Genomic DNA, 12,624 nt, shown 5'->3' with positions numbered 1-12,624 from the left:
CCTAAAATTCCATGAATTTGGGCACTGTCTATGCCTCTGGCAATCCCTTAGACCCCTCTGACCTTCTTTCATCTGGTGGCTTCAAACTTATCCCAGGATTTGGTGCAACTGTAGCAACCATTTTAACAGAACATCAGAAAGAAGCAGAGTTGTTGGAAGAGGAGGTGGCAACACCTCTGAGGGAATCTCAGGTTCTGAGGGCAGACTTTAGGAAGCATAGTAGAAAGCATTAGGGGTAAAAAAAGGAAGGGAGATAGGGAAATAGAAGTAATGTTATTACAGGAAAACTTGCAAACAACTTGCCAGATAGAGAATATTCTCCTAACCCATACAATGGCAAAATGTCACCCCCGCAATTTTTTTCTGCTCTTGTCCCTGTATTCTAGTTCATCAAACATACTGAATACTTACCTTGCACCACGCATTGTATTAGGAGGTGCTGGTATTACCCAAACGAACACATCTGAGATGAGAACATTTTGCCTGTAGCATCTTTCACCCCACTGTGGACACACTTATTGTGGACAAAGTGAGTGTTCCTGTCCCCTCCCCACTATCCCATAAGTCCCCCTCACAGGTAGGGGAGGAAGTTTTTCAGTTACGTTTACATGAGTTCCTCAACCCGCTGCCAGAATAATAATAACAATGAACACATTGATGCTTACTGTGTAGCAGGCACCATTCTCAGCACTTACGTACACTAACTTTTTAAATGCTCACCAAATAGAATGTGAATTATGTATCATTGTTATTCTCATTTCGCAGTGAGGACATTGAAACACGGAAGTTAAATAAGTTGCCCAAAGTCACGTAGCTGATATATGGCAGAGCTATGCTGTGTATGCTCAAGTTCTGAATCCTGGGCACACTCTTCAAATCCAATGACCTAGTAGGAAATCGTTGCCATTGACTCTGTGCAGCTCAAGTAGTCATAGCGAGTGTAGTCAATCCTCTGGCCACCTGCTGGAAGTCTCATTTGAGAACAACAGTGTATCTAATGAGTTCTTCACTTGACTTCCTGAAAAATTGCTTCCCTTCACCATAGAGAGGAAGAGATGAGGGGATTGCTGCACTGGACTGTAATTCTAACTCACAAGGTGAGATTGGCTGTAAAGTTAAAAACAAAATGAAACGTAGGAGATAAATGACTATGCAACCCTAGAATTAGTTCTGACCATGTAGGGGGAAGACTGGAATCGGCTACGCAGCGTCAGCTGAAAGAAGGCATCACAGAGAAAAACGGGCATGCTAAGAGGGCTTGAGAAGCTAAAAATGGGTGAATTTTCAACAGAGTTTAAAACTCTCAAAAAAGGGCTTCCCTGGTGGCGCAGTGGTGAGAGTCCACCTGCCGACGCAGGGGACACGGGTTCGTGCCCCGGTCTGGGAGGATCCCACATGCCGCGGAGCGGCTGGGCCCGTGAGCCATGGCCGCTGAGCCTGCGCGTCCGCAGCCTGTGCTCCGCAACGGGAGAGGCCGCGGCAGTGAGAGGCCCGCGTACCGCAAAAAAAAAAAAAAAAAAAAAACTCTCAAAAAAGACGTGATTCCTATTATGTAATTATTAACAATTTCAGTTAAAAATTATCTAAAATCTGGAGAGCAAGTCGCATATTCATATGCAGACAAGAGTGACTATCACAGGCCTGTGAAAAAAGTCTCTGAGGAGGTTGAGATGTCCGAAAATGACTTGGGACCACAGAGCTCTAATTATGTTCGTAATGAAAATATCAAAATGGGGCATGGCCAATTGCTCTGTGCCAATGGTGCAACAAACATGAATCACACACACACGTACACACGTTTTTTTTCACTTTTATTGTGATTTAATTTTTTCTTCCAAGCAGAACAAAAGAGAAAAAAAAGAGCATCTGAGGAGGTACCGAAACCCAAGATGAGTGCAGAATTTCCTTGTTTTTTAAGGCTGACCAGTATTTCATTGTATATACACACCACATCTTCTTTTTTTTTTTTTTTTTTTTGCGGTACACGGGCCTCTCACTGTCGTGGCCTCTCCCGTTGCGGAGCACAGGCTCCGGACGCACAGGCTCAGCGGCCATGGCTCACGGGCCCAGCTGCTCCGCGGCATGTGGGATCCTCCCAGACCGGGGCATGAACCCGCGTCCCCTGCATCGGCAGGCAGACTCTCAACCACTGCGCCACCAGGGAAGCCCCACATCTTCTTTTTCCATTCATTTGTCTATGGATATTTAGGTTGTTCCCATATCTCGGCTATTGTGAATAGTTACACAGTAGGAGTGCTAATATCTCTTCAAGGTCCTGATTTCAATTCTTTGGCATAAATACCTAGAAGCGGGATTGCTGGATCCTATGGTAGGTCCATTTTTAACTCTTTGAAGAAACTTTGTACTGTTTCCCATAGTAGCAGCACCATTTTACATTCCCATCTCCAGTGTGCAGGGGTTCTAACTTCTTCTCATCCTCACTAACAACCGTTGTCTTTGTTTTATCATAACCATCTAGCAAGTGAATTCTGCAATATGTGACAACATGGATGAATCTTGAGGACATTATAATACATGAAATAAGCCAGTCCCAGAAAGAAAAATATTGCATGATTCCATTTATATGAGGTATCTAAAATAGTCAGATTCATAGACTCAAAGAGTGAAGCAGTGGTTTCCAGGGGCTAGGCAGACAGAGAAAAGAGAAATTACTAATCAACTGGCATAAAGTTTCAGTTAAGCAAGGTGAATGAGCTCTAGAGATCTGCTGTCCATTGCACCCATAGTCAACAATAATGTCATGGACACTAACAATTTTGTTAGGAGGGTAGATCTCACGTGTTTTATTCTTACCACAATAAAACAAAATGTAAAAATAAAAAACCCAAGATGAATATAGACATCTTACGAGAGTTTGCAAATCCTCTGATGAATTCAAGTGTTTTGATTCATATGAGTTGTATTCCAAGACACTGGGGAGGAGGTGGAGCTACTGGTAATCTATGTGAAATCAATCCCAAAAGACTGAAGATAAGGAAATATATTTTTAGTGTTCCCCAAAGGGAAGAACGTATAGCTCCTAAATGATAAGTTGCTAAACTTAACCAGACTGCTAAGGGTTCTCGCCTCTGTTTCACAAATAACAGTTCTTTCTGGGTCGTTTAGCCTTAAGCAGAGAGGACAGAGGCAAGGAGCAGGGGAAGGAAGGTGGCGTGCATGATAGATTTCTTCAAATATTTGAAGAATTGTCCCATGGAAAATTAATTATATTCATACCGCTCAGTCCCAGTGGTTGCAACAAGGACCTAAGGGTTAGAGGCAGATGCATTTGGATTCAATATAAAGATTCATCTAAAATTCTAATGAGAAAATAGATTCCCTGGGGAAATAATACATTCCCTGGCACTGGAAATGCACATGCTATGTACTGTAAAGGCAATTCCAATAATTTCATCTCATTCCTAACATGGAGATGCTGAGATTCCAAGGCTAGATGACTTTAAACAGCCTTTTTCAACCATAAAATGCTAATACAACGCTGCAAGTTTTCTTCCTTCAATACTGTTTTAAAGTAACCAGAAGATCACCGAGAAACCATTTCTGCTCAAATCTGCCATGAAACTAGACATTTAAAAAATAATTTTGAAAACTAATTAACATACAAACAGCTAAGAATTCTCCATATTCTAAACTATCTTCAAATTGCAACTTAAGTTAAAATTTAATTTAAAACCAGTACTTTTAGTTTATGGTCCATAGTATTTATGTTCTCACCGGCTCCCATGGAAATGAAAAATAAGTAATAAAATATACTTATTACAAATCATGGTCTATTGGTCTCACAAATGATACAGTTTAACAATTTCTGCATTTTTAGTCTATCAACAAGTTCAAGGTTATGTCAATTATCAAATTATTTAAATGTGAGTTGCATAAGGTTAAATTTTGACACAGCTCAAATCACAATCTTTAAGCTATATAGATTATATTTTTTAATGTATTCCTGAGGGCAAAAAATGGAGATTTAATTTAGGGGTATGGACATAAATTGCATTTAAACAGAGTAAATATTCCCATGAACAAAGAAATCTAAAGGAAGGATTCTTTTTAACTACAGTTGATGCCCCGAAAGATGAAGGCTGAGACTTGCAATGTAGTCTAGACTGAAAAGCTGTTATTGAGACTTCCAGCTGTGATGACAAATGACGTTTGTAAATCTTAATGACTTCTAACTGCTGTATCCCTTTCTTTGGGCAAACTGTCAAAATGGTAAATTCAACAGAAAAATTCCTTAGAGTGAGTAAATAACCTTAGCCTTCTCCCTTTAAATGTTCATAATTTGAGATTTTAGTTTTTCATGATGTTCTTTTCATTTGTACTTTCTTCATCCTTAGAAAGCCTTGGAAGCATCCATTCTTATGGCTATCTCTTATTGTCTTTGTTTTATAAATAAGGCATAAAGAAGTTTTATAACACAAGTCTCAGCATTAGAACTCGAATCAAGGACTTTTACAACTGAATCCAATACATAATCCAGCACACTATATCCTTCTGCCACCCTAGTGCGGACAACTTCATTAATAAAACCCATTTCAGGTCATTCCAGACTTGCAAAGTGTCATTGCCTGTCATCCCACAGGTAAGATCGAAATGATGCCCCTCCTTTAGAAATTTACTTAGCAGAAGATGGTGTGGTAAAGAAATTAAAACATTTATTATACAAACCTTCCCTCAATCCTCTCAATTTTTATATTTCCACCATTCCCCTCCGTTTAAAGATATATTTACACTGCAGTTATTTTCAACTATCTCCTTTATTACCATCTGAAATACTTTTCCCCATGAATCAAAATGATAGCTCTGCAAACAATCAATGGTTGTGGAAAATAAATGATTGGATACATAGAAAATGTTCAGACTAGTATCTGGCACACAGTAAGCACTGAATAAACGTTAAGTAAAATTTTACCCTTTACACTGCAAGACTGGTAATTCCACAATGAAAATCTGACTATATCCAGAATCTACCCTTTCTTATCTCTTCCACTGCTATCATCTTGGTTAAAACCACCATCAGTTCTTGCCTAGATTATTATAAGAGCCTCCTTACCGGCCTTTCTGCTTCTGCTCTGGACTGTCTGTGCTTAGCTCAGTAGCTGAATGATCGTTTTGATTTTTTTTTTAACATCTTTATTAGAGTACAATAGCTTTACAATGGTGTGTCAGTTTCTGCTTTATAACAAAGTGAATCAGTTATGCATATACATATGTTCCCATATCTCTTCCCTCTTGCATCTTCCTCCTTCCCACCCTCCCTATCCCACCCCTCTAGGTGGTCACAAAGCACCCAGCTGATCTCCCTGTGCTATGCGGCTGCTTCCCACTACCAATCTATTTTACGTTTGGTAGTGTATATATGTCCATGCCACTCTCTCACTTTGTCGCAGCTTACCCTTCCCCCTCCTCGTATCCTCAAGTCCATTCTCTAGTAGGTCTGCATCTTTATTCCCGTCTTGCCCTTAGGTTCTCTGACCATTTTCTTTTTTTTTTTAATTCCATATATATGTGTTAGCATACAGTATTTGTTTTTCTCTTTCTGACTTACTTCACTCTGTACGACAGTCTCTAGGTCCATCCACCTCACTACAAATAACTCAGTTTCCTTCCTTTTTATGGCTGAGTAATATTCCATTGTATATATGTGACACATCTTCTTTATCCATGCATCGCTTCATGGACAATTAGGTTGCTTCCATGTCCTGGCTATTTTAAATAGAACTGCAATTAACATTTTGGTACATGACTCTTATTGAATTATGGTTTTCTCAGGATATATACCAAGTAGTGGGATTGCTGTGTCATATGGTAGTTCTATTTTGAGTTTTTTAAGAAATCTCCATACTGTTCTCCATAGTGGCTGTATCAATTTACATTCCCACCAACAATGCAAGAGGGTTCCCTTTTCTCCACACCCTCTCCAGCATTTATTGTTTGTAGATTTTTTGATGATGGCCATTCTGACTGGTGTGAGATTTGCATTTCTCTAATGATTAATGATGTTGAGCATTCTTTCATGTGTTTGTTGGCAATCTGTATATCTTCTTTGGAGAAATGTCTATTTAAGTATTCTGCCCATTTTTGGATTCAGTTGCTTTTTTGATATTGAGCTGCATCAGTTGCTTGTATGTTTTGGAGATTAATCCTTTGTCAGTTGATTCATTTGCAAATATTTTCACCCATTCTGAGGGTTGTCTTTTGGTCTTGTTTATGGTTTCCTTTGCTGCGCAAAAGCTTTCAAGTTTCATTAAGTCCCATTTGTTTATTTTTGCTTATATTTCCATTTCTCTAGGAGGTGGGTCAAAAAGGATCTTGGGGTGATTTATGTCATAGAGTGTTCTGCCTATGTTTTCCTCTAACAGTTTGATAATTTCTGGCCTTACATTTAGGTCTTTAATCCATTTTGAGTTTATTTTTGTGTACGGTGTTAGGAAGTGTTCTAATTTCATTCTTTTACATGTAGCTGTCCAGTTTTCCCAGCACCACTTATTGAAGAGGCTGTCTTTTCTCCACTGTATACTCTTGCCTCCTTTATCAAAGATAAGGTGACCATATGTGCGTGGGTTTATCTCTGGGCTTTCTATCCTGTTCCATTGATCTATATTTCTGTTTTTGTGCCAGTACCATACTGTCTTGATAACTGTAGCTTTGTAGTATAGTCTGAAGTCAGGCAGCCTGATTCCTCCAGCTCTGTTTTGCGTTCTCAGGATTGCTTTGCCTATTCGGGGTCTTTTGTGTTTCCATACAAATTGTGAAATTTTTTGTTCTAATTCTGTGAAAAATGCCAGTGGTAGTTTGAAAAGGATTGCATTGAATCCATAGATAGCTTTGGGTTGTAAAGTCATTTTCACAATGTTGATTCTTCCAATCCAAGAACATGGTATATCTCTCCATCTATTTGTATCATCTTTAATTTCTTTCATCAGTGTCTTATAATTTTCTGCATACAGGTCTTTTGTCTCCTTAGGTAGGTTTATTCCTAGATATTTTATTCTTTTTGTTGCAGTGGTAAATGGAAGTGTTTTCTTATGTGTTTCCTTATGTGGATTTCCTTTCTTATGGATTTCCTTATGTGTTACTTGTTGTTTTTCCCTTGATGCTTTTAATACTTGTTCTTTGTGTTTAATATTTGATAGTTTGATTAATATGTGTCTTGGTATGTTTCTCCTTGGATTTATCCTGCATGGGACTCTGTGCGCTTCCTGGACTTGATTAACTATTTCCTTTCGCATATTAGGGAAGTTTTCAAATATAATCTCTTCAAATATGTTCTCAGTCCCTTTCTTTTTCTCTTCTTCTTCTGGGACTCCTATAATTCGAATGTCGGTGCGTTTAATGTTGTTCCAGAGGTCTCTAAGACTGTCCTCAATTCTTTTCATTCTTTTTTCTTTATTCTGCTCTGCAGTAGTTATTTCCACTATTTTATTTTCCAGGTCATTTATCTGTTCTTCTTCATCAGTTATTCTGCTATTGATCCCATCTAGAGAATTTTTAATTTCATTTATTGTGTTTTTCATCATTGTTTGTTTGCTCTTTAGTTCTTCTAGATCCTCGTTAAATGTTTCTTGTATTTCCTCCATTCTATTTCCAAGATTTGGGATCATCTTTACTATAATTATTCTGAATTCTTTTCCATGTAGACTGCCTATTTCCCCTTCATTTGTTAGGTCTGGTGGGTTTTTATCTTGCTCCTTCATCTGCTGTGTGTTTCTCTGTCTTCTCATTTTGCTAAACTTACTGTGTTTGGGGTCTCCTTTTTGTAGGCTGCATGTTCATAGTTTCCATTGTTTTTGGTGTCTGTCCCCAGTGGGTAAGGTTGGTTCAGTGGGTTGTGTAGGCTTCCTGGAGGAGGGGACTAGTGCCTGTGTTCTGGTGGATGAGGCTGGATCTTGTCTTTCTGGTGGGCAGGTCCATGTCTGGTGGTGTGTTTTGGGGTGTCTGTGGCCTTATTATGATTTTAGGCAGCCTCTATGCTAATGGATGGGGTTGTGTTCCTGTCTTGCTAGTTGTTTGGCATGGGGTGTCCTGCACTGTAGCTTGCTGGTCATTGAGTGAAGCTGGGTGTTGGTGTTGAGATGGAGATCTCTGGGAGATTTTCACCGCTTGATATTACGTGGAGCTGAGAGGTCTCTTGTGGACCAGTGTCCTGAACTTGGCTCTCCCACCTCAGTGGCACAGCCCTGATGCCTGGCTGGAGCACCAAGAGCCTGTCCTCCACACGGCTCAGAATAAAAGGGAGAAAAAATAGAAAGAAAGAAAAAGGATAAGATAAAATAAAGTAAGATAAAATTTTAAAAATTATTAAAATAAAAAAATAATTATTAAGAAAAAAAATTTTATTAAAAAAAAAAGGACAGAACCGTAGGACAAATGGTAAAAGCCAAGCTATACAGACAAAATCACACACAGAAGCATACACATACACACTCACAAAAAAAGAAAAAGGAAAAAATATATATATATCTTTGCTCCCAAAGTCCACCTCCTCAATTTGGGATGATTCGTTGTCTATTCAGGTATTCCACAGATGCAGGGTACATCAAGTTGATTGTGGAGATTTAATCCGCTGCTCCTGAGGCTGCTGGGAGAGATTTCCCTTTCTCTTCTTTGTTCCCACAGCTCCTGGGGTTCAGCTTTGGATTTGGACCCGCCTCTGCGTGTAGGTCGCCTGAGGACATCTGTTCTTCGCGCAGACAGGATGGGGTTAAAGGAGCAGCTGATTCGGGGGCTCTGGCTCACTCAGGCTGCGGGGATGGAGGGGTACGGATGCGGAGTGAGCCTGCGGCAGCAGAGGCCGGTGTGACGTTGCGTTCTCCCGATGAAGTTGTCCCTGGATCACGGGACCCTGGCAGTGGCGGGAAGGGGTGTGGATAGTGACCTGTGCTCGCACACAGGCTTCTTGGTGGCGGCAGCAGCACCCTTAGCGTCACATGCCCGTCTCTGGGGTCCAGGCTGATAGCCGCGGCTCGCGCCAGTCTCTGGAGCTCCTTTAAGTGGCGCTCTGAATCCCCTCTCTTCGCGCACCCGGAAACAAAGCTAGCCGTGGCTGTGTTCACGCCGCCAACCCCAGTCCTCTCCCTGTGCTCCCAGCCCCGCCCGCTGGTGAGTGCCGATCCTCTGTGCGGCAATCTCTCCGCTTTGCCCCCCACACCCCTGTTGCTGTGCTCTCCTCCGCCACCCGCAGTCTCCGCCCGCGAAGGGTCTTCTACTTTCCTCCTTCACGGCTCCCTCCCACTGGTGCAGGTCCCGTCCCTATCCTTTTGTCTCTGTTTATTCTTTTTTCTTTTGCCCTACCCAGGTACGTGGGGGAGTTTCTTGCCTTTTGGGAGGTCTGAGGTCTTCTGCCAGCGTTCAGTAGGTGTTCTGTAGGAGTTGTTCCAGGTGTAGATGTATTTCTGATGTATCTGTGGGGAGGAAGGTGATCTCTGCATCTTACTCTTCCGCCATCTTGAAGCTCCTCCAAACTTCTTGATTTTTAAAATGATGTGTTGGATCTATTACTCCTCTGCTTCTCTGTCTCTCTCTCTTTCTCTTTCTCTCCCTAATCGCTGTTCATCTCAGTACGAATATAAACCAAAGTCTTAAAGGATCTATAGGGCCCTGCACAGCCCATAGCCCCCTTTCCATTAGTTCCCTGACTTCATCCGCCCCTCCTACTTGACTTAACTCCAGCCCTTAGGCTTCTTCAAGATTCCACATACTGGCCAGGCCCGCTCCCATCTTAGGGCCTTTGGACCAGAGCTTCCTTTTGCCTGTGACATCTCCCTTCTCCCCACATGCTGCATTATTCACCCTTGGCCCCTTCAAATCTCTGGTCACCCTCTTTCAAACTGTACTCTTCCCTTCCCAGTGCCGTTAATGCACCTTAACCTGCACTATGTTTTCACATGGCACATATACCTATTAACATACTATATAATTGATAATATGTATTGTTTCCCACCAGTAGGAAAAAAACCCCGCAGGGGCAGAGATTTTTATCTGTTAGTACACTGATGTGGCCCTAATGCCTGGAAGTGTGTCTGGCATGAAATACCTTAGTCTCTAAAACACTGAATGAATAAATGTGTTACCACCCTGCCGAATACCCTTCAGTACTTCCCCATGGCTGGAGGTCAGAATCCTCGGCCAGCATATAAAAGCTCTGACCATCTGGCCTCTTCCAGTTCCTTCAACTCTGCTCTCTGACCGATGCCTCCCCACGCTGCGGTCCCAATGAACTCTTTGAACTATATGCCGTTTCCTGGCCATAAGCTTAACATCTTCTGCTGACCCGAATGCCTGTGCTCTCTTGTCTACCTGGAAAATACTTCTCACTTTTCAGGGTATCACCTTGACTGTGAAGCTCTTCTTGACTCTCCAGTTCCTGGTAGAATATATTCGTCTCTCTTTTGTGACCCTAGTGTAACCTGAAAAGAGTTCTAACTCAGCAAGAAAGTCACCACAATGGCCTCCTTTGTTTCTGCGCCTGTCTTCCCTGACAACATCATAGGCCACATGAGGGCAGAGACCTTATTCAGACACCCAGCATCTTACACAGTGCAGACAGGGTCATAGAGGTCACAGACAATCAATATATATTCTTGTATATTCATAGGAATGAGTGAAAGATGTCAAGTGCATACTGCTAGTTCCGGTTCTGTCTAACAGCCGTGGCTAGGTTAGAAAGTAAAACTCCTCCAGGTCCAAGATTCTGCCTGTGTCATTCAGAAGAACTCAAGACACGCGCTAAGAGAGAGAGAGGTGAAGCAGAGACGACTGAATGTGGAGAAAGGGCAGAAGTCTGACCAGCAGCACGCAGAGGTCTAGGGCTCCGTCTTCACACCTATTGGAGGCATGGCCATCAAGGGAGAGTCCTATCCAGACCACCTGGATCTCTGGATCTTTGCTGAATTACATTAACTCCAAGGGAGACTCTCTCGAGGTGTGGAGGGCAGGGGAAGGACAACCACTTACGGGAGGATGGCTCTAAAGAGCTTCCAATAGTGGAAGCTGGATAAAATGTCGAGGCAGGAATAAGTAGAGAAGCCAGAGAGAAAAAGGAGAAGAAGAAGGAGAAAAGGAAGGAGGGAAGGAAAGGTAAGGAAAGGAAAGGAAAGGAAAGGAAAGGAAAGGAACTGCTACTTTTTTCTCTACCAAAATTGCCCTTGCAATGTCCGGCTTGTCATTAACCCAAATTTCAACCCACATCCTTTCTATGGGGACAGTCCCTGAGTACTAGTCCCATATAGCTCTTTTCTATCACCGCCCTTTAAGCATGGCTTTCAAGTATCTTCCCCTTTTCCCGTTGATCATAAACCCTCTTCTTGATCCAGGCATTTTTCCTTGTTTTTTTATCTGTTCTTTGGGCCAGGGTCACATAACATGCTGACTAAGGTTAATTACCTCATTAATTCCTCCACTTTCCTGATGTGCAGTATTATTTTATCACCTTCTGTTCAAAAATGAGTTGAATTCATTACTAGGATTTTGTGCATGAAGGTCAGTTAAACTTCAAATTGTAGGCTAAGAGTCAAGGAATTTAAAAAAAGCCCACAGTGCTACTGCTGAAAATTGTCTCCCAAATGTACCAACTGTGCCCTCAGGTTGTCTTGTTGGAAATATCAGGACACATCCTGGGCCTCAGCTCTGTTTCCCCCACTTCAACCTTTCCAGCAAGATACACATCTGTAGCATAAAGAGGCCAGAGAGTCTCCTGCCCTTTCTTCCCAAGGTGCCTCTTTCACACTCACATTCCTTCAACTAATTCACTCAATAGCCAGGTGAAAAGTACCCCTTCTGTGTCAGGTACATTGCAAGCCTCCGGGCACATCAGATTAAATAAGACTAGTCTCTGCTCTCAGAATGTGCAGTGCAATTAAAGAACAGAAAACCAAATCAAAGGTTGTTGCAAAGTATGATAAATAGAATAATAACAATAATAATAGTCACTGAAATTTATTGAATTTGTACTATGTGCCAGCCGCACATTACTTTTCATGTATTAACTCATGTATTTAACTCATTCATGTGTTTAGTCAAACAACCCTATGAAGACAGATAATTTTATTATTCTCTATTTTGCAGGTGAGAAAAATGAAACAGAGAGATTAAGTGATTAAGTCAGTCCAGCTGGCTGATAAAGGGCCAAGCCCTGATTTGACTCCAGATACGTACTCTGAAGCATTTAAATCAGACCACGTGACCCAAGACCCCATATCTACCTGTAATCTCTGTTCCTGACTTGTCATGCCTGTTCCTGTGGAGACACTCCCATATGCTAGCCTCTGCATACTTGATGTGCTAACCAAGGACACACATATGCCAAGGAAATACAGGAAAAAAGCCGATCAGAATAATATTGTCATTGTCTGGGTTCTCCAGAGAAACAGAACCAATAGTATTTATTATAAGGAATTGGCTCACATGATTATGTAATTGTTCAAATTCCAAATTAGGTTAAGATGTTGAACCAGCCTTCTACACTGGCAGCTGGCTCATTCAGTGACACACTAAGAGAGCAAGCTTCTGTTTTACAGAGATTTTCTGAGTTTGCCCTGGTATTCTTCAGTGTTACTTCACTTCCCATCAGTCAAAACACAAGTTAAGAAAATGGATAAAAGAAAA

The sequence above is a fragment of the Delphinus delphis genome, chromosome 5 (assembly GCF_949987515.2).
Source record: "Delphinus delphis chromosome 5, mDelDel1.2, whole genome shotgun sequence".
In the NCBI taxonomy this organism is placed as follows: Eukaryota; Metazoa; Chordata; class Mammalia; order Artiodactyla; family Delphinidae; genus Delphinus; species Delphinus delphis.
The sequence above is the reverse complement of the archived record's forward strand: the minus strand, read 5'-3'. Positions refer to the sequence as shown.